The sequence below is a fragment of the Salvelinus fontinalis genome, chromosome 19 (assembly GCF_029448725.1).
Source record: "Salvelinus fontinalis isolate EN_2023a chromosome 19, ASM2944872v1, whole genome shotgun sequence".
In the NCBI taxonomy this organism is placed as follows: domain Eukaryota; kingdom Metazoa; phylum Chordata; class Actinopteri; order Salmoniformes; family Salmonidae; genus Salvelinus; species Salvelinus fontinalis.
Window position 1 is genome coordinate 31,675,816 of NC_074683.1, and position 26,254 is coordinate 31,702,069.

Genomic DNA, 26,254 nt, shown 5'->3' on the forward strand with positions numbered 1-26,254 from the left:
AAAATAACAAATGTGCAAAACCGATACAGACCTATCTGGTGCAGAACACAAACACAGAGACAGGTAACAAACACCCACAAAATCCCAACACAAAACAAGCCTCCTATATATGAGTCTCAATCAGAGACAACGACTACCATCTGTCTCTGATTGAGAACCCACACTAGGCTGACATAGAAACAGACAAACTAGACACACAACATAGAATTCCCACCCAGCTCACGTCCTGACCAACTAAACACATACAACACAACAGAAAACAGGTCAGGAACGTGACACAGGTGAACAAAAGGACTTTAGTTCCTGTATGTTGTTAGAATTACACCATGAGTCGTTAATAATGAAACATACACCCCCGCTCTTCTTCTTACCGGAGAGATGTTTATTCCTGTCGGCGCGATGCATCGAAAATCACATTGCCTGTATGGACTCTGACAGCATGTCCCCAGCTAGCCATGTCTCCGTGAAACAGAGTATGTTACAATCCCGGATATCTCTTTGGAAAGCAACTCTTGCCTTGATTTCTTCGACTTTGTTAACTAGGGACTTGACATTAGCGAGTAATATAATCGGAAGCGGTGGGTGGTGTGCGCGCATCCGAAGCCTAGAAGACCGTCCCGCCACCCTCTCCTCCGACGGCATTGTTTTGGGTCGGCCTCTGGAATCAGTTCAAATGCCCTGGGAGGTGCAGACAAAGGATTCACTTTGGGAAAGTCGTAGTGCTGGTTGTGCTGGTAAGTTGACGTCTCTCTGATATCCAATAGTTCTTCCTGGATGTATGTAATAACACTTAAGATTTTCTGGGCTTACAATGTAAGAAATAATACATGAAAAAAACTAAATACTGCACTGTTTGTCACGTTCCTGACTTATTTCTGTTAGTTTGTTGTATGTGTTAGTTGGTCAGGACGTGAGTTTGGGTGGGCATTCTATGTTTTCTGTTTCTATGTTGGTTTATGGGTTGCCTGGTATGGCTCTTAATTAGAGGCAGGTGTTTGGCGTTCCTCTAATTGAGAGTCATATTTAGGTAGGTTGTTTCACAGTGTTCGTGGTGGGTGGTTGTATCCTGTGTCAGTGTTTGTCGCACCATATGGGACTGATCGGTTTGTTTTTGTACATCGTCATTTTGTGTAGTCTATTTTTCCCTGTTCGTGCGTTCTTCGTGTTTATGTGAGTTCGTCGTCCAGGTCTGTCTACACCGTTTGTTGTTTTGTTAGTTTATAGTCAAGTTCGTGTTTTCGTGTTTTCTTTAAATAAATTATGTGTTCACAACCCGCTGCGCCTTGGTCTACTAACTATCCGAAAGACGACCGTTACATGTTTCCTAAGGACTAGAGGCAAAGCTGCCATCTCTACCGGTGCCATCTTCACAAGAATACAGGAAGAATCCCCGCCCTCCATTAGCTAAGAATACAGGAAGATTAAATAATACAGGATGAAGGAAGAAGCCAGGAAGAAGGAAGAAGAGAGTCAGGACTAGTAGTCCCCCTTGATGAATCCTGATGGAAGGAACAACGTGCAGTCATACACCCCTCCTTATTTCTCAATCAGAATCTAACTTTTAACTTGTCAGTACTCACTGAGAAAAAGCCCACACAGACAGAGGCAATCAAACTGTGCTTTTGCCAGAACTCCTTCTCTGCTCAGTGTTCTAATGGTCTGTGGTGACTCATTCAGCCATTCAGGCTCTCATTGAGTGGATATTAACACCTCTGTGTTCATACTCAGTCTCTCGTCTCTGTAGTCTCCCAGCTCTGCAGAGCACTACCACTACTACACGGTGTTCTACACTGTATGCCCTATATGTCTGTCTGGTACCGTAGAGACAATGGTGACTCAGAGGTGTTCTGTTTCCTTACAACTCAAGCCCTCTGCAGTGTTGTCAGACAGTACACACCGAGTGCTACTGTTTCTTCCTCACTCTACTGTAAACTTTAATATTTCATTTGGCTGAGAGGTTTTTAAGTGATGTGTTGATGTGATTTTAAAATGAAATGGGAAGAAACAGATTTGACATTTAAATAAGTCTGACACACACACACACACACACACACACACACACACACACACACACACACACACACACACACACACACACACACACACACACACACACACACACACACACACACACACACACACACACACACACACACACACACACACATTCCTTATAAACACCATCCTTAAGGTTATACACAATTACCTACAGTCTTTCTTTTGAGCACAACTATCAAAGTAATAATACTAGATGTATTTTATATAGCGCTTTTCATACAGAATCTCAAAGTCGCTTTAAAAAAACAAACACAAAAACTAATTCAGGAAGCTGTTAGTTGCTGGGAGATGGTCTTACATAGTCAGATGAAGATGCAGTTCACTAAAGGAATATCTTAAGGAGTGATATTGATGGCCAAGCCAGGGAGGGACAAATAACAGTCAGACAGGCAGGCCTGGAGCGCTTCATCAGACACCTCTATCTTTGAACCACTCACACTCCATCTTTCCTCTTCCACCTGGATGCATGTGTCCACATTCTGAGGGCACAATCAGTCACCCACTGATCTGCACCGGACTGTTATTCCCCTCCAAGGGTAGCCTGGTTCCACGTCTGTTTGTGCTGTCTTGCCGGTATTCAAGGGCAAGACAGCACAAACAGATCTGGGACCAGTCTACCTTTACACTGCCAAGGGAAACAAACTTTACTGTCACTCCCTAGTTCTATTGCGACCACGGCAAAATGTTTTCCGTTTCTCTCCCATGCTAGCCAATATCTCTATATGGCAGTCGAGTCAAGCAAGGCCCCCTGATATTAATAATAAAATATGCAATTCAGTGTTCAGGGATGTGATTGTGTGTATATGATTCGCACAGGAATTGAACCCATGACGTTTGTGTTACTATTTATGCCATCTCCCTATAACTAGTTCAAGTACAATCAAGTGCTAAAACTAATCAACAGGACACTGTTCTCGACAGGGACAGAGTGATTAGCTCATGGTTACTATGAAAGAAGCACCTAGCACAGAACAGTATGTCTTTATTGCCCATCAGGTCTTAAATCTTAATAGTCACGTAGTCATCACATGTCATACCATTGAGTGTTAATACAGCACTTACGGGATCTCTGTAAGGGATGACATATTCTTTTTAAAAGCCTCTCGACCCACACTGAAGTTACACAGAGTGACTGGATCAGAAAATCAACGGTCAACTAGCAACCTGCACACTTGTCGCTATTTTGGAAATTAAATGAATTATTATTAGTATTGCTACTTTATTCCAATATCATTCTATTTTAAGGGGTATCAAATCACGTTTTACTGAAAATAATCAGGACTTTCAGAAAACAGCCATTCAAAATGTTTGAAGAAGGCCCGGCAAAACATCTAAAGAAAAGTCAAGGTAGGACAAGGGAGTGAAGGAGTGACGGACAGAGTGTGCTGTACCTCACCAGCACCTACTGAAACGTGCAGTGATAAATGCACAACATGTGCACTGGAGTGAGATGTTAATTTCTCCTGAATGGCTGGAGCATGTTAGAGAGACATCAATGCCAAATTAGGACACTGATCACCACGACGATAAAAGGAGAAGGAGAGGAGGTAGAGAAAAGTCCTGCAGGGGCAGTGACATCTCCTTCTCAAGAGAGAGATGGAGGACGGGAGGGAGGGGGGAGGGAGCAAGAGAGGGTGAGGGCGAGAGAGGGAGAAAGAGGGTTGAGAATGCATGGAGGGGTAGTTTGAAAGAGCATAATCAATCAAAGGTAATGAGAACACAGCCAATGCCAGACCGGCACAGCCAGGGCCCATATCCACGAAGAGTCTCAGTGCTGATCTAGGATACAGTCAGCCTTTTAGATCATAGTGAATAGGGTCAAATAAACAGGGAAGGGCCTGATCCTGGAATGATGGGATGCAGGATCCCCTCTTCAGGAAGTGACTGTGTGGTAGTCATGATAAAAGCATCACAACGTCTCCCTGTCAGTCAGTATAGTGTGTGCTAGTGCCTCTGTGTGTGTGTGTGTGTGTGTGCACCTCTGTGTGTGCACCTCTGTGTGTGTGCGTGTGCGTGTGTGTGTGTGTGTGTAAATACATGTGTACGTGCGTTTCCGTATGAGACTAGATGGCGAGAGAGAGAGAGACAGAGAGAGAGATCATAGCCTGAAAGGCCATACCCCAAGAGTCCATGGGGTGACGCGAGAAAGACAGTGTGTCTCACCACAGCAGGTCAGGAACAAAGAAGAGACTATAACAATTAATCTAAGACCATTTTATAAGCATCTGAGTTGATTCAATAAAAAAATCTGAGTTGCTGACCAATAGCATTACTGTTGAGTTAAATTGAAAGTTCACTCTTGCTCTGCCAGGGCATATACTGTAAACCTAGTTTTAGGTGGCTGGTTGTAACGTTGTAGCTTGCTGTTTAGTAGCCATATCTACATACAATGAATCTCCAATTGTAAAACATAACCTTTTTAGTCATAGATATGACTACCGGTAGTTTAGTAATTTAACTAGCTAACCAACTAGACTAGCTAGCTACTTAGCTAGCTACCTAACATGCTGACCACACCACTCACGTCGAGTGTGTGAACATTGGAAAATACATTTTCACATACATGTTATTCAATCCTTTCATCTAAACTGCTCGCGCGCATCAACAAGCGTCTGCGTAGCCAGGCACTAAAATAGAACTTGGTACTATTTTTTACGCTTAACGGGCTGCAAGTCCCGCATCTCCCATCTCATCATTGGTTTTTAGGAGCATATACCCACATGGATGATTGAAAGATGAATTGAGGTCCACACTCCATTTCAGTTGGTGGTGGTAATGCACCTTAAAGTTGGTTGGCAACCAACATATAAAGTCCACAGAAGAAGAAGAAGAAGAAGAAGTTTACTAGAAACTAACTACGCTTCCCCTTTTATCTGTGGATTAATTTCAGAGTAGAGAACACACGATTTTGTGTGACTCAAAATTAGTCCAAAATCTACAAAGATCCAGAAAAAAAGGACCTTGTGTATTTCAGGTAAAATAATAAGTTATTATTTAACTAGGAAATACTTGCATACAGTGTAAAACGTCACTTCAGGGGCTGGGCCGCCTTACAACTGGGTGACCAAAGGGAACCATGGCGCTAGCATTGAATTGAAGTGTCACTGTGTTAAAGGCTACAACCAGAGTAAGGGTCAATTTCATTTAAATTCAGTCTATTCAATAAATACACTGAAAGAAGAAAATTGGAATTTCAGTTTACTTCCTGACTTGACTGAATTGAAAGGGACTAACCTTTTCCATAATCCTAATGGTCTCAGTGTGTGAGAGGGAAAGTGAGGAGAGAGGATAACAGTTGGTTGAGGAAGTAATTTGGACTGGCAGCTGTCATAGAAGCTGCACAAAAGCTTTAAGACAGCCTCTGTTTGCAGCCAAACTGGAGGTCCAGATGACTTTCTGAGCCAAAGATTCTTAGTAAAGAAAGGTTCAGCTTGATCTACCACACAACACAACAACCCTGTGTCTCTGCCTGGTCTGCATGTGGCAGAATCACAGCCCAAACTCCAAACAACTGCAATTTTGTAGACCACTTAGTGTTTAACGCAAAGCAAAGAAGGCAACCGAGAAAAACATTTCTATGAGTAAACAAATGTATCCGTTTCGATTATATAACAGGTTCTTTGTAGTTTTCTACTGCACTTTGCTTATGGTCTACAAGGCAAAAAAATTATGAGCTTCAAACAAAATAACATCCAAAAAAGAATTGCTCTGAAGGACATTTTTCCTACAATTTACAGAGTCAGGGATTCTTTCTCAGCCTGCAAAATACATTTTTAGGTAATCATGGCTAAAGAACACCAACACGCAATTCTATCTCATATGCCCTGAACCTATGAGGTCACTCTGGGCCTGAACATCCATAGGGACGTAGGGAATGGCCTCTGGCCTGCGCACTTCTGCAATCCCCTACTTCTAATTTGGGTGTCACCTGTTTTGTATGTCTTTTTGTGTGTCTGTGTTTGGCCTATCTGCCTATCATAGCTCAAAGTATGCCACATCTTAGCTTGTATTCTCAGACGTTCACAGTCACTCTACACACCCTTTGCGTTTTTGTGGTGCATGAGTGTAACCTGACAATCGTCACGACAACTGTATTGTTCTCATCGATCTAGGATCAATTCTGTGAATCTCTCTACTTATAATCACAGCCTTCCATAAGAGAGCGGGACTAATACTCAATTTGAATGAAACACAAGCCTGGACTGAAACACAGAGGAAAGAGCATCAAGCATTGAGTTGTAGTAGGGTATACAGGTCCGTCTGATAGGGATTGAATTACTTGAGCCCTGCTCATTGAGGGTGCTTCCTGCTTTAGCCATTCAGTCATGCTCATTATCACCTACAGCAGCTCATTACTCTTGTGCCGATGACCGTAGACAAACCATGGATTGGAGGTTTGTACACATTGGCCTTTTCTCAATTGGATTTGCTCAACCTCTTGCGTCCTCTCTCCTCCGTCCTCTCTGGCCTTCTTATGAAAGATAACCGAGAAGAGGGAAAGTGGAAGAAAATGAGCTTGTATGAAATGAGATTCTCCTTCTCCAATCGCGCGTCATCAGACAAATTACGTTTACATGGTGGAATCCCAAAATAAATATATAAAATTTTAAAATTACATTTAGCTAGTAGTGCAAGACATTTTATAGATAAAAGGATAAGTAGCATATCATTTTTAAATGTTTGCATGCTTTTCGAGAAAACGATAGCTGATTCAAAGGGGGTGAGACAGATTTCTAAACTATTCCGCGAAAGGACTCGGGTAGGAGACACTTGTGCTTCCTCGCCAGAAGGAGGTTATCGAGGAGGGGAGGACTGTCTTCTGTTTGCCTAATAAGGAATTTACACTCTCCTCGACCACTCGACCACTTATAGGTTTCCGGGTCAGGGAGGAGAGACTTTTTCCCAAATGATAAAAGGCCACTGACACTGGCTGGTGGTAAAAAGCTCCTGGAATGAAGCTTCAATTGTCACTAAAGGTCAGTCATGTTTGACACTGTTTAGGATAGTCTCTCTGTGATACATCCCTAATAACCAAACTGGAGTTTTGTGGCTCTTAAACATATAGCTTTTCAGACCCCTTGACTTTTCCCACATGTTGTTAGGTTAAAGCCTTTTTCTAAAATGTATTCAATTTTTTCCCCCCATCAATCTACAGACAAAACCCTAGAATGACAAAGCAAAAACAGACTCTTTACTCAGTACTTTGTTGAAACAGCTTTGAAAGTGATTACAGCCTCGAGTCTTCTTAGGTATGATGCGACACACTTGGAAAACTTGGGGAGTTTCTCCCATTCTTCTCTGCAGATCCTCTCAAGCTCTGTTAGGTTGGATGCAGAGTGCTGTTGCACAGCTTTTTACAGGTCTCTCCAGAGATGTTTGAATGGGTTTAAGTCCAGGTTCTGGCTGGGCCACTCAATGACATTCAAAGACATGTCCCAAAGCCACTCCTGCATTGTCTTGGCTGTGCGCTTAGGGTCGTTGTCCTGTTGGAAGGTGAACCTTCGCCCCAGTTTGAGGTCTTGAGCGTTCTGGAGCAGGTTTTCATCAAGGATCTCTCCATACTTTGCTCCGTTCATCTTTGCCTTGATTCTAACTAGTCTTCCAGTCCCTGCCGCTGAAAAACATCCCCACAGCATGATGCTGCCACCACCATGCTTCACCGTAGGGATGGTGCCAGGTTTCCTCCAGACGTGACTGTTACGGATACAGGTATCCTGTGTGTGTGTATCCTGTGTGTGTGTGTGTAGTTCTTTTCTCTCCTTCTCCCCTTACAGGTGCCAATAATCATTCCCCAATCAGTCACCAATCAGTCATCAATCAGAAGACACACCTCCTCCTGTTTCCATTACCAATCACATCCCATTTCCCTTTGTTTAAAAACCCATTCAGTTGTTTTCTCTGGAGCTCGATCTCTGTGTTTCAGTCTCTCTGTCATGCAATCTCTCTGTAGATCTCTCGTTTGGTTTAGCAACTACATGTCTCTTTGTCTGTTATCCTGTGAGTATTGTTTTGTTATGGTGTTTGACTGTTTGTTTGATGGTGGAAAAAGGGGGTACCAAGACAAGTTGCCCATGGGCATACACTACCCGTAGGAATACTTTGTCTAAGAACACTAGTTAGAACTGGCCGAACCACCCGCTGTATTTTTGGTTAGTTAGTTAGCTGTATTGAAGTAGGCTAGTCTAGCTTAGGGGTGTTTTGGGATATTTGTTTCTTTCCTTGGGTCCAGCTCAGCCCCTTTTCCTGCCCCCCCCCCCCCCCCCCCCCCCCCTTTACCGTGTGTTTACCAAATAAACCATGAGTGTTTGACGGTAGATTTATGTTGTCTGTGGTTATTTGTTCTCACTGTTACTTTTTCACTGTTATAATTTGCATGAGTTATGTTACGGGTCTCGTTGCCATCCCCCCTAGACTGTAGAGCCAAAGGGATTCGTAACAGTGACGCTTGGAATTCAGACCAAATAGTTCAATCTAGGTTTCATAAGAGCAGAGAATTTTGTTTCTCATGGTCTGAGTCTTTATGTGCCTTTTGGCAAACTTCAAGCGGGCTGCCATGTGCCTTTTACTGAGGAATGGCTTCCATCTGGCCACTCTACCACACTGATTGGTGGAGTGCTGTAGAGATGGGTGTCCTTCTGGAAGGTTCTCTCATCTCCACAGAGGAACTCTAGAGCTCTGTCAGAGTGACGATCGAGCTCTTGGTCACCTCCCTGACCAAGGCCCTTCTCCCCCGATTGCTCAGTTTGGCTGGGCTGCCAGCTCTAGAATGAGTATTGGTGGTTCCAAACTTCTTCCATTTAAGAATGATGGAGGCCACTGTATTCTTGGGGGCCTTCAATGCTGCAAACATGTGTCATTATGGGGTATTGTGTGTAGATTGATGAGTATTTTTAGTTTTTTAATCAATTTTAGAATAAGGCTGTAACGTAACAAAATGTGGAAAAAGTCAACGGGTCTGAATACTTCCTGAATGCACTGTAGCTAACCATTACTAATACCATGAAATGTACTTAAACTTTCCTTACTTACTTGATGCTGTTTGCGATGACTGAATTTCATTAGATGTAGTGACACGTTATGAGGAAAGGGGTACAGACCAAGGGCAAAGTTCAAGTCAACTCTTTAATCTCCTGTTAGTCTAACGAGAGAACTGGGGCATTGTCTACCTTGGGGCTCTGGTCTGAGGGACCTTGAACTTTGCTCATAAATGGTTTTGCCCGTGATTTGTTCTGTCTGTCGGCACTTCAGACAGGATGCAAACAGTCAGAGACAGACACACACACACACACACACACACACACACACACACAAACATACACACACTTTCCTCTTCCTTGTCCCAAACAGAGTTGGCCCCCGTCATCCATTGTAATCACAACTCAACGCTGTCATCTCTCGAAATAGCATCTTGTATTTAGTGTCTTCCCAACTCCCGATCACACAACATTTAGTCTGAATGTTTTTATTCAGCTTTCTCCCCCCTGTACACCTCCGCAGCAGAGCTCCGCAGCCACTAGGCTGTTAGGGCTCTCTATTCTCCTGGGGAGGAAGCCTCAGAAATACCACCAGTGTTTATGGAGGGGCGGCTGGGTGTTATGGCAACAGGGGGGGATTGGTTTTAAGTGGTGGAGCCGTGCGTGTCGTGGCGGTGGTGAAGCCAAGCTACAGTGTACTGTACTAGATACTAAGGCCATGTGTGGGCAAGCAAGACTAGGCCTGTTCACATCCCTAGGCTCTGGTTGTTCCTTATCCCTTCTGGACAGCTCCAATGTATCATTTTGTCCAATTACCCTTAACTTACTGCTATTATCTACAATACTATTATCTTAATGTGACAGCCCCTTGACCTAGGACCGTTGATAAACTTCCCAAGAGAGAAAGCAACAATATGTTAACCAGGATAGATATTATACAGTAGTTCGAGCCATAGAATTAGAATGAGTAGAGCAGCGTTCCCCATTCAAAGGCAAAGATGATTGGCTATAACCATAGAATTAAAAATACTATAATGGACATAGAACTTCATTCTAATTCAATGGTTACAGCTGAACATCTTTGCCATTTTCTGATAGCTGGGCTTAATCAAATCGAATCAAATTGTATTTGTCACATGTGCCAAATACAACAGGTGTATTATAGTGAAATGCTTACTTACAAGCCTTTAACCAACAATGCAGTTTAAAGAAAATACCTAAAAAAAGTAAGAGATAAGAATAACAAATAATTAAAGAGCAGCAGTAAATAACAATAGCGGGGCTATATACAGGGGGTACCAGTACAGAATCAATGTGTCAATGTGCGGGGGCACCGGTGTCGAGGTAATTATGTACATGTAGGTAGAGTTATTAAAGTAGATAATAACAGAGTAGCATCAGCGTGGGGGGGATGCAAAAAGTCTGGGTAGCCATTTGATTAGCCGTTAAGGAGTCTTATGGCTTGGGGGTCGAAGCTGTTCAGAAGCCTCTTGGACCTAGACTTGGCACTCCGGTACCGCTTGCCGTGTGGTACCAGAGAGAACAGTATATGACTAGGGTGGCTGGAGTCTTTGACCATTTTTAGGGCCTTCCTCTGACACCGCCTGGTATAGAGATCGTGGATGGCAGGAAGCTGTCTAATGGATGTCTTTGGGTGAATCCCCAATTAGCACCCTATTTCCTACGCAGTGCACTACTTTCATAGGGCTCTAATCAACAGTGCTGTTATTTTTTGTTTTTTGTTAACAACTAATTGACCAAAGTCGGCTCAATAATTTGAAGCCCTGTACTATATAAACTCAACAAAAAAAGAAACATCCCTTTTTCAGGACCCTGTCTTTCAAAGATAATTCGTAAAAATCTGAATAACTTCACAGATCTTCATTGTAAAGGGTTTCAACACTGTTTCTCATGCTTGTTCAACGAACCATAAACAATTAATAAACATGCACCTGTGGAACGGTCGATAAGACACTAACAGCTTACAGACGGTAGGCAATTAAGGTCACAGTTATGAAAACTTAGGACACTAAAGAGTCCTTTCTACTGACTCTGCAAAACACCAAAAGAAAGATGCCCAGGGTCCCTGCTCATCTGTGTGAACGTGCCTTAGGCACGCTGCAAGGAGGCATGAGGATTGTAGATGTGGCCAGGGCAATAAATTGCCATGTCCGTACTGTGAGACGCCTAAGACAGAGCTACAGGGAGACAGGACGAACATCTGATCGTCCTCGCAGTGGCAGACCACGTGTAACAACACCTGCACAGGATCGGTACATCCGAACATCACACCTGCGGGACAGGTACAGGATGGCAACAACAACTGCCTGAGTTACACCAGGAACGCACAATCCCTCCATCAGTGCTCAAACTGTCCGCAATAGGCTGAGAGAGGCTGGACTGAGGGCTTGTAGGCCTGTTGTAAGGCAGGTCCTCACTAGACATCACTGGCAACAATGTTGCCAATGGGCACAAACCAACTGTCGCTGGACCAGACAGGACTGGCAAAAAGTGCTCTTCACTGACAAATCACGGTTTTGTCTCACCAGGGGTGATGGTCAGATTCATGTTTATTGTCGAAGGAATGAGCGTTACACCGAGGCCTGTACTCTGGAGCGGGATTGATTTGGTGGTGGAGGGTCCGTCATGGTCTGGGGCGGTGTGTTACAGCATCATCGGACTGAGCTTGTTGTCATTGCAGGCAATCTCAACGCTGTGCGTTACAGGGAAGACATCCTCCTCCCTCATGTGGTACCCTTCCTGCAGGCTCATCCTGACATGACCCTCCAGCATCACAATGCCACCAGCCATACTGCTCGTTCTGTGCGTGATTTCCTGCAAGACAGGAATGTCAGTGTTCTGCCATGGCCAGGGAAGAGCCCGGATCTCAATCCCATTGAGCACGTCTGGGACCTGTTGGATCGGAGGGTGAGGGATAGGGCCATTCCCCCCAGAAATGTCTGGGAACTTGCAGGTGCCTTGGTGGAAGAGTGGGGTAACATCTCACAGCAAGAACTGGCAAATCTGGTGCAGTCCACGAGGAGGAGCTGCACTGCAGTATTTAATGCAGCTGGTGGCCACACCAGATACTGACTGTTACTTTTGATCTTTGTTCAAGGACACATTGTTCCATTTCTGTTAGTCACATGTCTGTGGAACTTGTTCAGTTTATGTCTCAGTTGAATCTTGTTATGTTCATACAAATATTTACACATGTTAAGTTTGCTGAAAATAAACGCGTGTGGGGGGCACACAGAGAGAGAGAGTGAAGAGACAGAAGAATGCATGATCGAGAGGGATAGAGAGCAATTTCTTTGTGAGGTAACTATACCTGAAATACATAACCTTAGTGATTTATAGTTGGTTTTCCGCAGTCATAAAAGTATGCCTTATTTACTTTGAAGAACTACTAGAATAGTGCTTTTTTCAGACATCATAGGCAGCAACTCTATAAAGTCATCAAATAAAACAAATGTAATATACACAACAAATGAAATATTTGATTAAAGTAGATGATGGTTAACACTGTAAGTAATAAACAGTAATGGACAGTCACTACCATCATGGGACTTGTATGAATTGTTTAATTCTGTGTTGTTACAGCGTTCAACCCACATAACGCACAGTGCATTTAATGTAAAAAAATTATAATTCTAAACTGAAATAGAAAAACCGAACCGACCTCAAAAAGCCCTAATTGCTCAGCACTATTAATCAAATATAGTACACTACATATGGACTAGGGTACCATTTTACATGCAGATTTCTGTTAGTGAGCAATCACCTGGAGGCAACCTATAGTCATGTTAATCCCATGGAACCACTGAGGCAGATTATTATTAATCTATTGATCCTTTCTCACTCCGTCACAAAGCAGAAGCGGCCAAGCTGTCCACCATGTCTACAGAGGGATGTCAGTCATCATCCCACATCTTTTCACGTCCTCGACCACTACCTGCTATTAGAAACCTGACAACCTCCCTTTATGGTGGATGTAAACATGAATCTAAGTGGCACCACGGACACTCCTACCAGTATCCATGCACACATAACAAACGCATGTACGCAAGCACTCACTCACTCAGTTACCTCACGCACAGGCACGTGCACCCTCCAATTTCCCAGTCTCTCTCTGTCTGAGCTCTGAGAAGGTGAGCAGCATAGTCAATTAGCTAGTGGTGAATGAGCCTCTCATTCAGGCAGGTCTTCACTCAGAGCGCATCGTACTAGAACAGAAGCATCCTTCATTGTTTATTAGCCAGCCTGTGAATCAGACGACATGTCTGGGCCTGAATAACCATTGCTTTGGTAATCGGATGATGAGGCGTAATTAAGAGGGCAGATTTGAGATTAATCAAAGTCTGGTGCCTGAATCACACGGTATGGAGAGAGAGAGAGAGAGAGAGAGAGAGAGAATGAAAGAAAAAAGAGAGTGAGAAAGAGGGAGACAGAAAGAGAGAGCACATCTCAAGGTAAATGTTGGCAGCAGCATTGACACACGGAGGAGAGGACTGATAATCTATGACAGCTATCAATGAACTCTCTCAAGAATGTTCTACATGTGTTTGCGTGTGTGAAAATGTGCTGGAGTCTAATCTTTTTATGAGAAGGCAACTATTGACAACACAAGGGAAATAAACTATGACAAAAAGACTGTACTGTTGATTCACCTTTGTCTGTGTATATATATATCGACAGTTTAGAAATATGTCTGAAAACATGACTATGTGTCTCACACCAGCAAGCATAAGAAATAAATAGTCAACTTAAATCCATCTCAATGTGTGTGAGAGAAAGGACAGTAAAGGTGAGTTCAGTGGAATTACCGAGGATCAGTTTTTGATTATCTCTCCCATACACCCATCACATCCACAATCAGCACAAGCACACACACAGGCAACCATTAGACCAAAATAACTTTTAGCGTCATTGTCACTAAGAAACTGACCGCAACAACCAGATTATCAACATGCTGCTATACATGTAGGATAAAACAGAAAGATTGAAAGTGAAAGGACATGGAAGGACAAATAAACACACACACAAATTCCAGTGACACAGGTACTAATGGCAAGAGCGAGAAAGTGGCCAAAGCCTGGTCAGAAAGCAATGATCAATGGAGAATAATCTTCCGCGAAGATAGAGAGAAACATGGAGAAACAGAGAGAGAAAGAAACAGAGAGAGAAACAGGGATATAAACAGCGACATCATCAGAGAGAGAGTGAAACATAGCTTGTCTCCTACCTCTGCCCATCCCTGTGTGTGATGCTTTCTTCAGTATGGGTTGATAGGGAGTCCTTTCCAAGCCGGCCGGGGCATGGGTCTCTCTTTCCCTGTGGGCAGAGCAGTGAGCAGCCTCTCACAACACAAACATGCAGCTACAGCAACACAGCACAGCTCCAGCTACACAGAGAAGCACAGCACAGGCACTGGAGCCACGGTAGAGGCAGCAACATCCCTGCCTCCCATCCAGCCTGAATTCATCTCTCTCTCTCTCTCGTTCTCTCTCTCTCTCTTGCTTTCGCTCTCTCTCTCTCTCTCTCTCTCTCTCTCTCTCTCTCTCTCTCTCTCTCTCTCTCTCTCTCTCTCTCTCTCTCACTGTCGTGGATTCTCCCTGGTCATTGCCCTCCCCCTCTCTTCTCTCCCGCTCTCTGCCCTGATGAGTGTTGCTCTGCAGATACTGTGTGATTCTCTTCCCAGCCTCTGCAGGGTGACAAAGTCCCTGCACTTTCTTTTCTGACAGCCTGTTTACATTGAGCTGTTCACACTCCCAATCTCTCTATCACCCTCTCTCCTTCCCTCACTCTCTCTCTTTATATCTCTCTCATCGACACTGTTTTGTGACAGTGCCTCCGACCCCCCCCCCTACCTTGTAAACCAATCGAGCTCATCTCTCTCTTTCTCTGACCCCCCCCCCCCCCCACCCCAATACCCACCCACACACAACATCCTGTGTGTTAGTTTTATATTACAAAAGTCCAAACATGCCATCAATGTATTGGCCCTCTCTTTCTATCTCTGACTTTTCTATACAACCATCTCTTTTTACTGCTTTTTTGCCAATTAATCTTAATCTGAATGTTTGTTCAGATTCATTAAATAAACTCAATACCTTTGTAATCCAAACAAAACAAGACCTAAAGTGATACGTTGGCCTGAAAGTATCCGTGGGCAGGCAGGGGGGGGGCATAATGCCAAGCACCAGGCAGAGCAGTAGCAGAGCAGTAGCAGACAGAGAGAACAGCCCTATGCCATGGGTGCTCTGTAGAACTACATACACAATGCCCTAAGTAAAACCTTGTCCCAATCAGAACGACCTATTGGGCAGGAGCCTATCTCCTGTTTCTGTAGCGTTAGGGAGCTTGATGTACGGGGCTTTAGTAATACCAACGGTCCATTGCTTCATTTGAGAGGCAGACAAAAGGGATAAAAATAGCTCCAGAGTGCTCCGCCCCTCCTGCCTGATCAAAAGCAGACTGTTTTTGTCTGGCTTGTACTTTCTTTCGGGTCTTTATTTTTTGGCAAAAACTGCAATTACAGTACAGCTCTCTTCTGGATCGTTCCACCTCAAAAAGAACAAGAAAGAGGATTTTGACACTCACCATGTCAGATTGTTCTGATATCGTTTCTATTGTCAGAAACAGATAAGATAAGCATTCCTGCAACATTATTTTGTCGAAATATAATTTGATCTCTGGAGAATTTAAGCTAATTGATTGCATCCAAATTGGCCATTTTATTTTATGGGATTCATGTAATATTCAAGAAAGATAGTACATAACATCCAATTTGGACCAAACTTTTTTTCTGCCAATGATTTAGACATGAGGAATCTAAAGAAATGGTAAAAAGCCACACCCGGACCCCCCCCCCCCCCCTCCCCCACACACACACCCCACGCCACCCAACAACCAGTATACACAGTAGTATCAGTTCTCTGTGTCTGAGTAGTATGGAGCTGCGGCTCGGAGTACTGTTTCTTCATCTTACTATATGTCATGAATTCCCAGGTACATTTTTTTTTTGGACCTCTGTTCAGGTAATTTGTTAGGTAAACCTTAGGGGTATTCTTTCACGAGGACACTTAAACAGGCCCCCCTGTGCGGTTGGAATTGCTGTAAATGGTTCCAATTTGTAATTGGTACTCCCTGTTGATTTTAACTGAATCGAGTGCTGCCAATGAGGACAATGGAAATAAACCTCCAGTCTTTGTATCTTCAACCATTTTGTAATATTTGAGCGGCCTGCTACTTTTATGATCTTATCAATTCAAATGAATCAATTATGATTCACTGTTGTGCTGTTCAAGACTCTCTCACGGTCCAGCTAACCTGCCGCAAAACCAACTACTGTATGGCTTGAGGTCTAGAACAAGAACCGGATAAACAGAACTGATGTACTATACATATAAGAAAATAAATATACAGCTGTAAAACGTATATACAGACATATGTGACAATGGATATATGTATTGGGAAATATTTGTGTGTGTGTGTGTTCCCTGTGGATGTTGTCCATAATAGTGGCTGTTTGACGTAGTTGAGACAGGGCTCTGCAGGGCTTCTCTCTGTAACATGCTGTTTCACTTCCTGCCGGGTTCCTATTCTCAAGTCTCTCTTCTTTATTTCCAGTGTGTAACACGGACAACATCACAAACCAGAAACCACACAGTTTCATTTAACAATGAATATTGTTTCTGTTTTCTAAGTCACACTTGACAACAAAGTGCATGCTGCGGAGTAGCAGACTTGTGGTTATGACCAGTATGATTCATTGTGCAGTCAGTGTGGTGATACTCGTAAAGGATCAGTAGTTGGGAAAGGAACCTGCAGCTGTTGTAACAGGGCTTGTGTGTCCCTACACCAGAGCTTGTGTGTCCCTACACCAGGGCTTGTGTGTTCCTACACCAGGGCTTGTGTGTCCCTACACCAGGGCTCTCCAACCCTGAACCTGGAGAACTACCCTCTTGTAGGTTTTTAGCTCCAACCCTGAACCTGGAGAGCTACCCTCTTGTAGGTTTTTAGCTCCAACCCTGAACCTGGAGAGCTACCCTCTTGTAGGTTTTTAGCTCCAACCCTGAACCTGGAGAGCTACCCTCTTGTAGGTTTTTAGCTCCAACCCTGAACCTGGAGAGCTACCCTCTTGTAGGTTTTTAGCTCCAACCCTGAACCTGGAGAGCTACCCTCTTGTAGGTTTTTAGCTCCAACCCTGAACCTGGAGAGCTACCCTCTTGTAGGTTTTTAGCTCCAACCCTGAACCTGGAGAGCTACCCTCTTGTAGGTTTTTAGCTCCAACCCTGAACCTGGAGAGCTACCCTCTTGTAGGTTTTTAGCTCCAACCCTGAACCTGGAGAGCTACCCTCTTGTAGGTTTTTAGCTCCAACCCTGAACCTGGAGAGCTACCCTCTTGTAGGTTTTTAGCTCCAACCCCAGTTGTAACTAACCTTATTCAGCTTATCAACCAGCTAATTATTAGAATCAGGTGCGCTAAATTAGGGTTGGTGTGAAAACCTACAGGACGGTGGCTCTCCAGGAACAGGGTTGGAGAACAGTGCTCTATACACCATCCCTATGTTCCCTATACATCCTGTTGATCTACGGCCTTGTGCTTCTTCCTGCACAGTGAATGTCATATCTTGTGTGTGGATTTGCATGTTTTATCCTATGTGCGTGCTTATGTAAAGTATGCACATACATACAGTATATGCGTGCGTTGCAAATTTGCATGCGTGTGTCCGTGCAGTTAAGGGGGGTTTGACTGTGACAGAGACCTCTAGTAATCCCAGTGACACACGGTAGAACAGCATGGTTCCCTGACAGCTCTGAGTGGACCACAGAGAGACCTGAAGGAGGAGGGTTCAATCAGACGGTCAAGTGTAGGTCATCTAAATCAAGGTTTCCCAAACTCTGTCCTGGGGCTCCCCCTGGGTGCACGTTTTGGTTGTTGCCTTAGCACTAAACAGGGGATTCAAATAACCAACTCATCATCAAGCTTTGATTATTTGAATCAGCTGTGTAGTGCTAGGATGAAAAAAACGAGTTTGGGGAAACCCTGGCCTAAAACTCCCGTGGGCTGGTAGATGTGAGAATGCACCATCTAGCGAAAAGTGGCCATATTAGAATTGGTACATTTAGTGTGTACAGGGAGACATGGGATGCTTTTGTTTGTACAGTAGTTGTGGGTTTGTGCATTCTTATCGTATTATTGCTTAGTTCTACACAGTGAAATCAAGTAAAAACTGAAAAACAATGCATTTAAAGAAAAGGACTACAGTGGACGGTATGTTAGGTTGAAGATTGATATTGCCACTATGGTGCATCTGTAATAATGCAGGAATGCTGTTTGAAGACAAGGTTTCCGGTTCAGGCTATTTACTAACTGACAAAAATGGCGCAGCACAATGAAACAGGATCAGATTTGAAATGGCTTGTATGGTCGGTGAGTAAGGTTAAGAGGTGGTTCTGGAGGATAGAAAGGACAGACATAACACATTAGCATACATTACTGACCACTGCCATAACTAACAACTGGATTATATAAAGTAGGCTTCACACAGGAATTAGAATACTCATTTAATATCTATGGCAACATCATATAGTAATGCACAAGCTATGATAAACATAGGATAATACATGCTGCACTGTAGAAAATGTACTAGGCCAATGCAGACATTAGGTCAAACTATGAGCTGACGAACATAAATGTACACAGGTTATATATTACAACTACACAATACAAGGTACTTCATTTAGTCAGTTCACGCACAACAAAAGGTAAGGAATTGGGCCGCCCATGCCACCAAAAACGCTGAACATACACTGACGTTAAACAAGCTGCTTAGTTATATACCAGAGGAGAGGAATGGTGATTAGCAGAGTAAGTTCTGGTGCTGTGAATGGAAAGGAGAGGGGGCATGTCCAGATGGAATTTGGGAGTGAATCGATGGTTGGTTGTTTAGCAAACAAACTGAAGTGTGCACAATTATTGGTCAAAACAGACAGGGTTGGCTTAGATTGTTGACAACATGTACACTGTATTTAGTCTCCAAATGTTTATTGAAAACATATACATTTGGGCAATGAGCACTTGTTGTCTCTCAAATAATGTTGGTTAGCTAGTTAGCAAATGTTTTGCCATATTAGCATAGACATGACATGAGTCAAAACACTTTAAAACAACACGTGGTATCAAGAACATTATAAAATGAGCTGAAACGAGTCACTTAGGATTCCCCACATGGCAGCTTCTTGTCATTGTTGCTATCTATCCCACTGGGCACAGATGTCAATTCAGTGTCTATTCCATGTTGGGTCAATGCAATATCATTGAAATGACGTGGAAACAACGTTGATTCAACCAGTGTGTGCCCAGTGGGATCTGACTATTCAGAATCATAACACCACACGGCTTTCAGCCTTATCAATGCATGAGCATCATTTTCCTGAAGTTGTCAGCCAACCCGTCTATGCGTGCAGCAATACGTGTATCCCCCACCAGAGTAGGCCCGTGCCTCTGCCTGTGATAACGCATGAGTCTCCCAGCAGAATGACGAGCCAGTCTGCCTCCAGCCATGCAGATACATTGCAGATTCATATCTGGCATATCAAGCAGCCAGGACCTGGGACGCCCCATGGGAACAGGACAGCTAGAAAGACAGGAAGCTACGCTAGGGGGTCATAAAACTGTGTGTGTGTGTGTGTGTGTGTGTGTGTGTGTGTGTGTGTGTGTGTGTGTGTGTGTGTGTGTGTGTGTGTGTGTGTGTGTGTGTGTGTGTGTGTGTGTGTGTGTGTGTGTGTGTGTGTGTGTGTGTGTGTGTGCATGGCTCTAGCTGACATCTGTGACACTAATTATATTGTCTATAGGGAATCCTGTGTCCCTATGGAGGATGTACACACACACACAGCAACACACACACACGGCCTACCCTACACTAATGAGAAGACATAGCGCTTTCCAAGTATAAGTGTCATGCAGGACTCTCCAGGAAGGCCTGCTTAGCCAAGTCCCATCTCCTTCCTTCCATAGATATGGTAGCTAGTGCCTCATAATAACTACTATTAAAATATATTCCTTCTAATAACTCTGTGTCTTTATTATAGATCAATAGCCCTATCCTGCCAACCTTCCTGAATACCTCTTAATAATTAAACGTCCAAGTTTAAATTATTACATCTTTAATAGAAAATGCAATTGGTTCGATATTGCAGAGGTTGTCAAGACTCAAGATAAAGCATCTGGAGGGGCAACTGTAAAGCTTTATGATTGGTTTAACTGGTGTTGCTGACACTTGGTTCACTACTTTATAATGTGCATAACAAAAACATCACATGTAACAAAACAGTCAAGTAACACCCACATTTGCATTTGGCACTCCTTATCAGATTGGTGAGATCGCCCATTCTGCTTAAGATTTTGTGTGGGTTTGTGTGGGTTTGTCCAATGTAAAAATAACCCAATGAGGGATTTCCATTTACAGTTCCATAGATAACCATTGTTTAGCTGGTAATGTAATAAAGCATAGTGTTGGGCCTTGATTAGTTACAGTAGGTTAAATCATATCAATGCTTTTTCCACAGATCCTAGTATTGTTTTTACTAACACCTTGGCTGCAACAGCAGCTGAGAGTCCATCCAGACCATCCAGGGAGTTTGCTCCTCTCTTAATCACCTCTGCTGGGGGTTTGTGGGTTGTGCATATTTGCATGGAGTGACTGAACTGAAGATGCTTCTGTTTATTGAGAGGCCGGTGTTGTGGAGGTGGAAAGAGAAACAGAGTTTGAGTGTAGGGGGAGGGGAAGGGGTAGGGAGGGGGGAGAACAGAGGGAGAGAGGGGGGGGGACAGTTCTTAGAAGGCTGCTACCTCATCTGTAGCAGGTGCAACACTTGTACTACACAGCATTCTTGTCTCTTTCCACCTCCGTAGTTTTTTTATCTGCTCCTGAAACACACTTTTGAATTAATGCGTTAAGCTGCACCTGGCTATTCAAGAACAAAATTGAAGAGGGCAGTCCTGCAACACAACCACAGCCAGGCAGATAAGAATAGACTGAAGGGAAGTATTCAACCAGACTACCTCCTGAATGCACTGAATTGAAATGGGATTGACATTCAACATGTTATGACAGTGGGTACTTCCTCAAATTTGACATTCAAATCAGCCCACTTCATTTTCATTTTACATGCACACAATACAAAACATACCCGTTCCTCAGGACAACCTTAACATGCACAAACAATGCTTAGATAGAGGGGAGAGAGAGAGAGAGAGGGGGAGACTTGGAGAGAAAGAGGGAGGGAGAGCGAGAGGGGGGGGAAGAGATAGGAGATAGTGGTGTTAGTGTAACTTAACTAACGTTCGGGAGGAAAGACCACACCTGAAACAATTTACAACTTCTTCTGTCTCAACAATCAATGGCTGCATATATAGCCTACTCACCCTTTCCAGTTCCTGTTATCATAATCTGTTGTTGCATTTCACATCCCCCACCATCCCTGTCTCCTCCCTTCTCCTCTGCCCTTCTCCCTGATTTTCAAAGATCCATAATGGGGATTAACTGCGCCAAGAAGCAGAAACCACCAGGAATCCCACCCTAACACTCAGTCTTCAGCTCCCCTTCCCGATCCTGGGACGACCAAGAAAGCATCCACCCAATCCATCAAGCTCCACCAGCCATCCTGAACCATCAAGCTCCACCAGCCATCCTGAACCACGCTGCCTCAACAATCCTGAATTATCACGCTGCTTCAACCATCCTGAACCATCACGTTGCCTCAACCATCCTAAACTATTACGCTGCCGCAACCATCCTCAACCATCACGCTCCCGCAACCATCCTGATCACGTTGCCACAACCATCCCGAACGGTCACGCTGGCTCAACCATCCTGAACCATCACGTTGCCACAACCATCCTGAACCATCCAGAGTCTTCCTTTCCATCCTGTAACATCACATCTGACGACACCTATCAAGACTCTTCCATTCTGCACTCACCTAACACCTAGCACCTAGCAGGTTGAGAGCTTCAAGTTCCTTGGCGTCCTAAACTAACATGGTCCAAGCACACCAAGACAGTCATGAAGAGGGCACGACAAAACCTATTCCCGCTCAGGAAACTGAAAAGATTTGGCATGTGTCCTCAGATCCTCAAAAGGTTTACAGCTGCACCATCGAGAGCATCCTGACGGGCTGCATCACTGCCCGACCGCAAGACACTACTGCATAGGACCCAGTACATCACCGGGGCCAAGCTTCCTGCCATCCAGGACTTCTATACCAGGCGGTGTCAGAGGAAGGCTCTATAAATTGTCAAAGACTCCAGCCACCCTAGTCATAGACTGTTCTCTCTGCTACCACACGGCAAGCGGTACCGGAGCACCAAGTCTAGGTCAAAGAGGCTTCTAAACAGTTTCTACCCCCAGGCAATAAGACTCCTGAACAGCTGATCAAATGGCTATCCAGACTATTTGCATTGCCCACCCCCCCCCCCCCCCACGCTGCTGCTACTCTCTGTTATTATCTATACATAGCCACTTTAATAACTCTACCTACATGTACATAATTACCTCAATTACCTCGACACCGGTGCCCCCTAACATTGACACAATGACTCTGTACCGGTACCCCCTGCATATAGCCCTACTATGTACCGATACCCCCCCTCCCTCCAGATAGGGTGTAAAAGGTCCAGAACGGCAGGCAGTCTCAGGGTCAGAGCAGGCAGGGGTCAATAATCCAGTGTGCCATGGCAAGGTGCAGAACGGCAGGCAGGCTCAGGCTCAGGGAAGGCAGAATGGTCAAAACCAGGAAAAACTAGAAAAAATAAACTGGAACATACAGGAGAAAGAGGAAAAACGCTGGTAGACTAAACTAACTGGCAACAGACAAACAGAGAGCACAGGTATAAATACACTGGGGATAATGGAGAATATTGGCGACATCTGGAGGGCGGTGGAGACAAGTGCAAAGACAGGTGAAACAGATCAGGGTGTGACTGTAGCTCCCCTCTAGCGGCGTCACCTGGCATCCGACCTGGGCGCATACCTGGTTTACTGGGGTGCCGGCGTTGGAAATCCGCGATGAGGCCTGGGTCCAGGATGTCCCTAGTGGGGACCCATCACCTCTCCTCCGGGTCATAACCGTCCCAGTCAACCAGGTACTGGAACACCTTGCCCCGAGGTTGAACCTTCAGGAGACGCCTCACCATGTACACCAGTTGGCCGTCAATAAGACAGGGGAGAGAGGTGGGCCTGGAAACAGGAGACAAAGGGCTGTGAGACATGGGTTTAATTCTGGAAACATTAAAGTGGGATGTATATGGATTGTACGGGGTAATAGAAGAAGAACAGCAGAGGGGCTAATGACCTTGGAGATGGGGAAAGGGCCAATAAACCAGGGGGAGAATTTGCGGTAGATCCACTTGTCGTCGATTGTCACGACTTCTACCGAAGGTAACTCCTCTCCCTGTTCGGGCGGCGCTTGGCGCTCGGCGTCGCCGGTTTACTAGCCGCCACCGATCCCTTTTTCCTTTTCTGGTTGTTTTGTCTGTGTTCCTTTTCACACCTGGTTTCAATTGCGTTTATTTCTGTGTGTATATAGGGCACCTGTTACCTGCCTTATTTCGTGCGGGATTAGGCTTGTGAGTATTTTGCGCTCGTTTATCGTTGATGTTTCTTGTTCTCGTTATTACGCACGTGTAGTTTATTTTCGGAACTGAGTTTGTTCCTCAGTGCGTTTGGCACGAGTTTCTGTTTTGTTTTCACTATTTAGGCACTGTGATCTGTGGGACCTTATATAGACAGATCTGTGCCAATTTTGTATTGGCGGACTATGTATAATTAATTATTATATTAAACACCCTTCTCAGTAATCCCTGCTCTCCTGCGCCTGACTCCTACACCTCTCACCGAGACGCACGTTATCACATCGATACCTGGATGTGGTCTTGAGGAGGGCCGGCCGTGCTCTCTTCCAGGTACGACGACAGCGGCGGACAAACATCTTGACTGAAGGTATGCCGAACTCTTCCTCCTGCTCAGGGAAGAGCGGGGCTGATACCACAGGGAACACTCAAAGGGTGATAGACCCGTGACTGAGCAAGGAAGGGTGTTGTGGGTGTTTTCGACTCACACTAGTTGCTGTTTCCAGGTGGTGGCGTTGGCGGAGACCAGGCAGCACAGAGTCGTCTCCAGGTCTTGGTTGGTCGGCGAATCGGCAGACTTCGGAGACTCTCGGGGAAACTCAGGTAGCCTTGGATTCTCTTGGAAACAGACTTCCGGGACTTCCGGAATGCCTTTGAGGCAAGGTGGAATCCTTTGCCAGGCGAGTGGGACCGTAATCGGACCTCCTCTCCTTCCTAAGTTCCCGTAGCTGCCCATAGATCCGGATGGTCAGGGATATGAGCATGTCGAGATCAGTCGGCAGTTCCCGGGCTGCAAGCTTGTCCTTAACTTCCTCCGATAATCCGTGCAGGAATGTGTCAAACAGAGATTCCGGGTTCCAGGCACTCTTGGCAACCAGCGTGCAGAAATCCACAGCATATTCTGCCACACTGCAGGAGTCTTGCCGAAGCTGGAGTAACTTCTGATCAGCATCTCTCCCAGACAACGGAGAATCAGAAAAACCTTCTTCGTCTCCGCCACAAAATCCTCCAGACTGAAGCACACGGCAGACTGTTGATCCCACACCGCCGTAGCCCAGGCGAGAGCCCTCCCGGACATCAGCATGATGAGGTACCCTATCTTCGAGCAGTCTGAGGAGGAGCAGGGCTGCAGCTCGAAGATGATGGACCACTGAGAGAGAAATGCCCGACATGTTCCCGACTCTCCAGCGAAGCTTTCCGAGGGAGGTAAGCAGGATTCTCTGGAAGCAAGGCTGGCCGGGAGAGACGCTCAGCTAACAGCCGGGTTACTGAGGGGCTGGGAGGTTACTTTCGTGGTAGGCTGCTTAACAGACAACCCACGGAATTGCTCCAACAATGTATTCAATGCGCGGTCATGGCGTTCTGCTAAGGTTTGGAAACCTTCCATAAGACCATGAAGCAACTCCTCGTGCCTTCCAATGGTATCTCCTTGGGAGGAGACGGCATTGCGGCGCTGGTCTGAGTCTGCTGGGTCCATCATTGCCAGTTCGTACTATCAGGAAAAGACCTAGATGCAGACAGTTTGAATAATGGATGTTTATTATATTAACAGGGGGCAGGCAGGTCAAGGGCAGGCAGGGCTTGGTAGTACAGGGCAGAGTCTATAACGGCAGGGAGGCTCAGGGTTGGGGCCAGGCAGAGGTCAGTGATCCAGGGCAGTGGCAAAAGGTACAGAACGGCAAGCAGGGTCAGGGTCAGGGCAGGCAGAATGATCAAACCCGGGATAACTAGAAAACAGGAGCTCAAGAAAACAGAAAGTCCAAATGTGAGACTTTTGGTTCCAACCGCAGTGTCTTTGTGAGACGCAGAGTAGGTGAACGGATGATTTCTGCATGTGTAGTTTCCACCGTGAAGCATGGAGGAGGAGATGTGATGTTGTGGGGGTGCTTTGCTGGTGACACTGTCAGTGATTTATTTAGAATTCAAGGAACATTTAACGAGCATGTATGCCACAGCATTCTGCAGCGATACGCCATCCCACCTGGTTTGCACTTAGTGGGACTATCATTTGTTTTTCAACAGGACAATGACCCAACACTCCTCCAGGCTCTGTAATGGTTATTGACCAAGAAGGGGAGTGACCTGCCTGACCATTCTTCCTGCCCTGACCTCGAGCCTGCCTAACGCCTTGTACTGTTTGGATTCGGACCTGATTATTGAACCCTTGCCTGTCTTGACCTCAAGACTGTCTAACACCCTGGACTGTTTGGAATCTGACCTGGTTTATGAGCTCTTGTCTGTACCCGGCCTGCCTTTAGTTTGGACACTGACCTGGTTTATGAGCTCTTGTCTGTACCCGGCCTGCCTTTAGTTTGGACTCTGACCTGGTTTATGAGCTCTTGTCTGTACCCGGCCTGCCTTTAGCCAACCCCTTGTGTAATATAAATATCGGAGCTCAACCATCTGCCTCCTGTGTCTGCGTATGGGTCTCGCCTTGTGCCCTTATAGCGGCTACTTTGTTTATTTTTGGCTTCTACATGATTCCATATGTGTTATTTCAGAGTGTTGATGTCTTCGCTATTATTCTACAATGTAGAAAATAGGAAAAATAAAATGAGAAAAACCCTTGAATGAGTAGGTG

At 44.9% G+C, this 26,254-nt stretch overlaps 1 protein-coding gene across 5 annotated transcripts in view; it reads right to left on the reverse strand.

Moving 5' to 3' along the window:
- LOC129816610 (diacylglycerol kinase beta-like) overlaps positions 1-14,827 on the reverse strand; it is a 158,547-nt gene extending 143,720 nt beyond the window's left edge. For all 5 annotated transcript variants that reach the window (XR_008753582.1, XM_055871305.1, XM_055871306.1 and 2 more), the window contains exon 1: positions 14,278-14,827. The gene's annotated coding sequence lies outside the window, so the exon portion shown is untranslated. The remainder of the gene's footprint in view (positions 1-14,277) is intronic.
- Between the last annotated feature and the right edge of the window lie 11,427 nt (positions 14,828-26,254).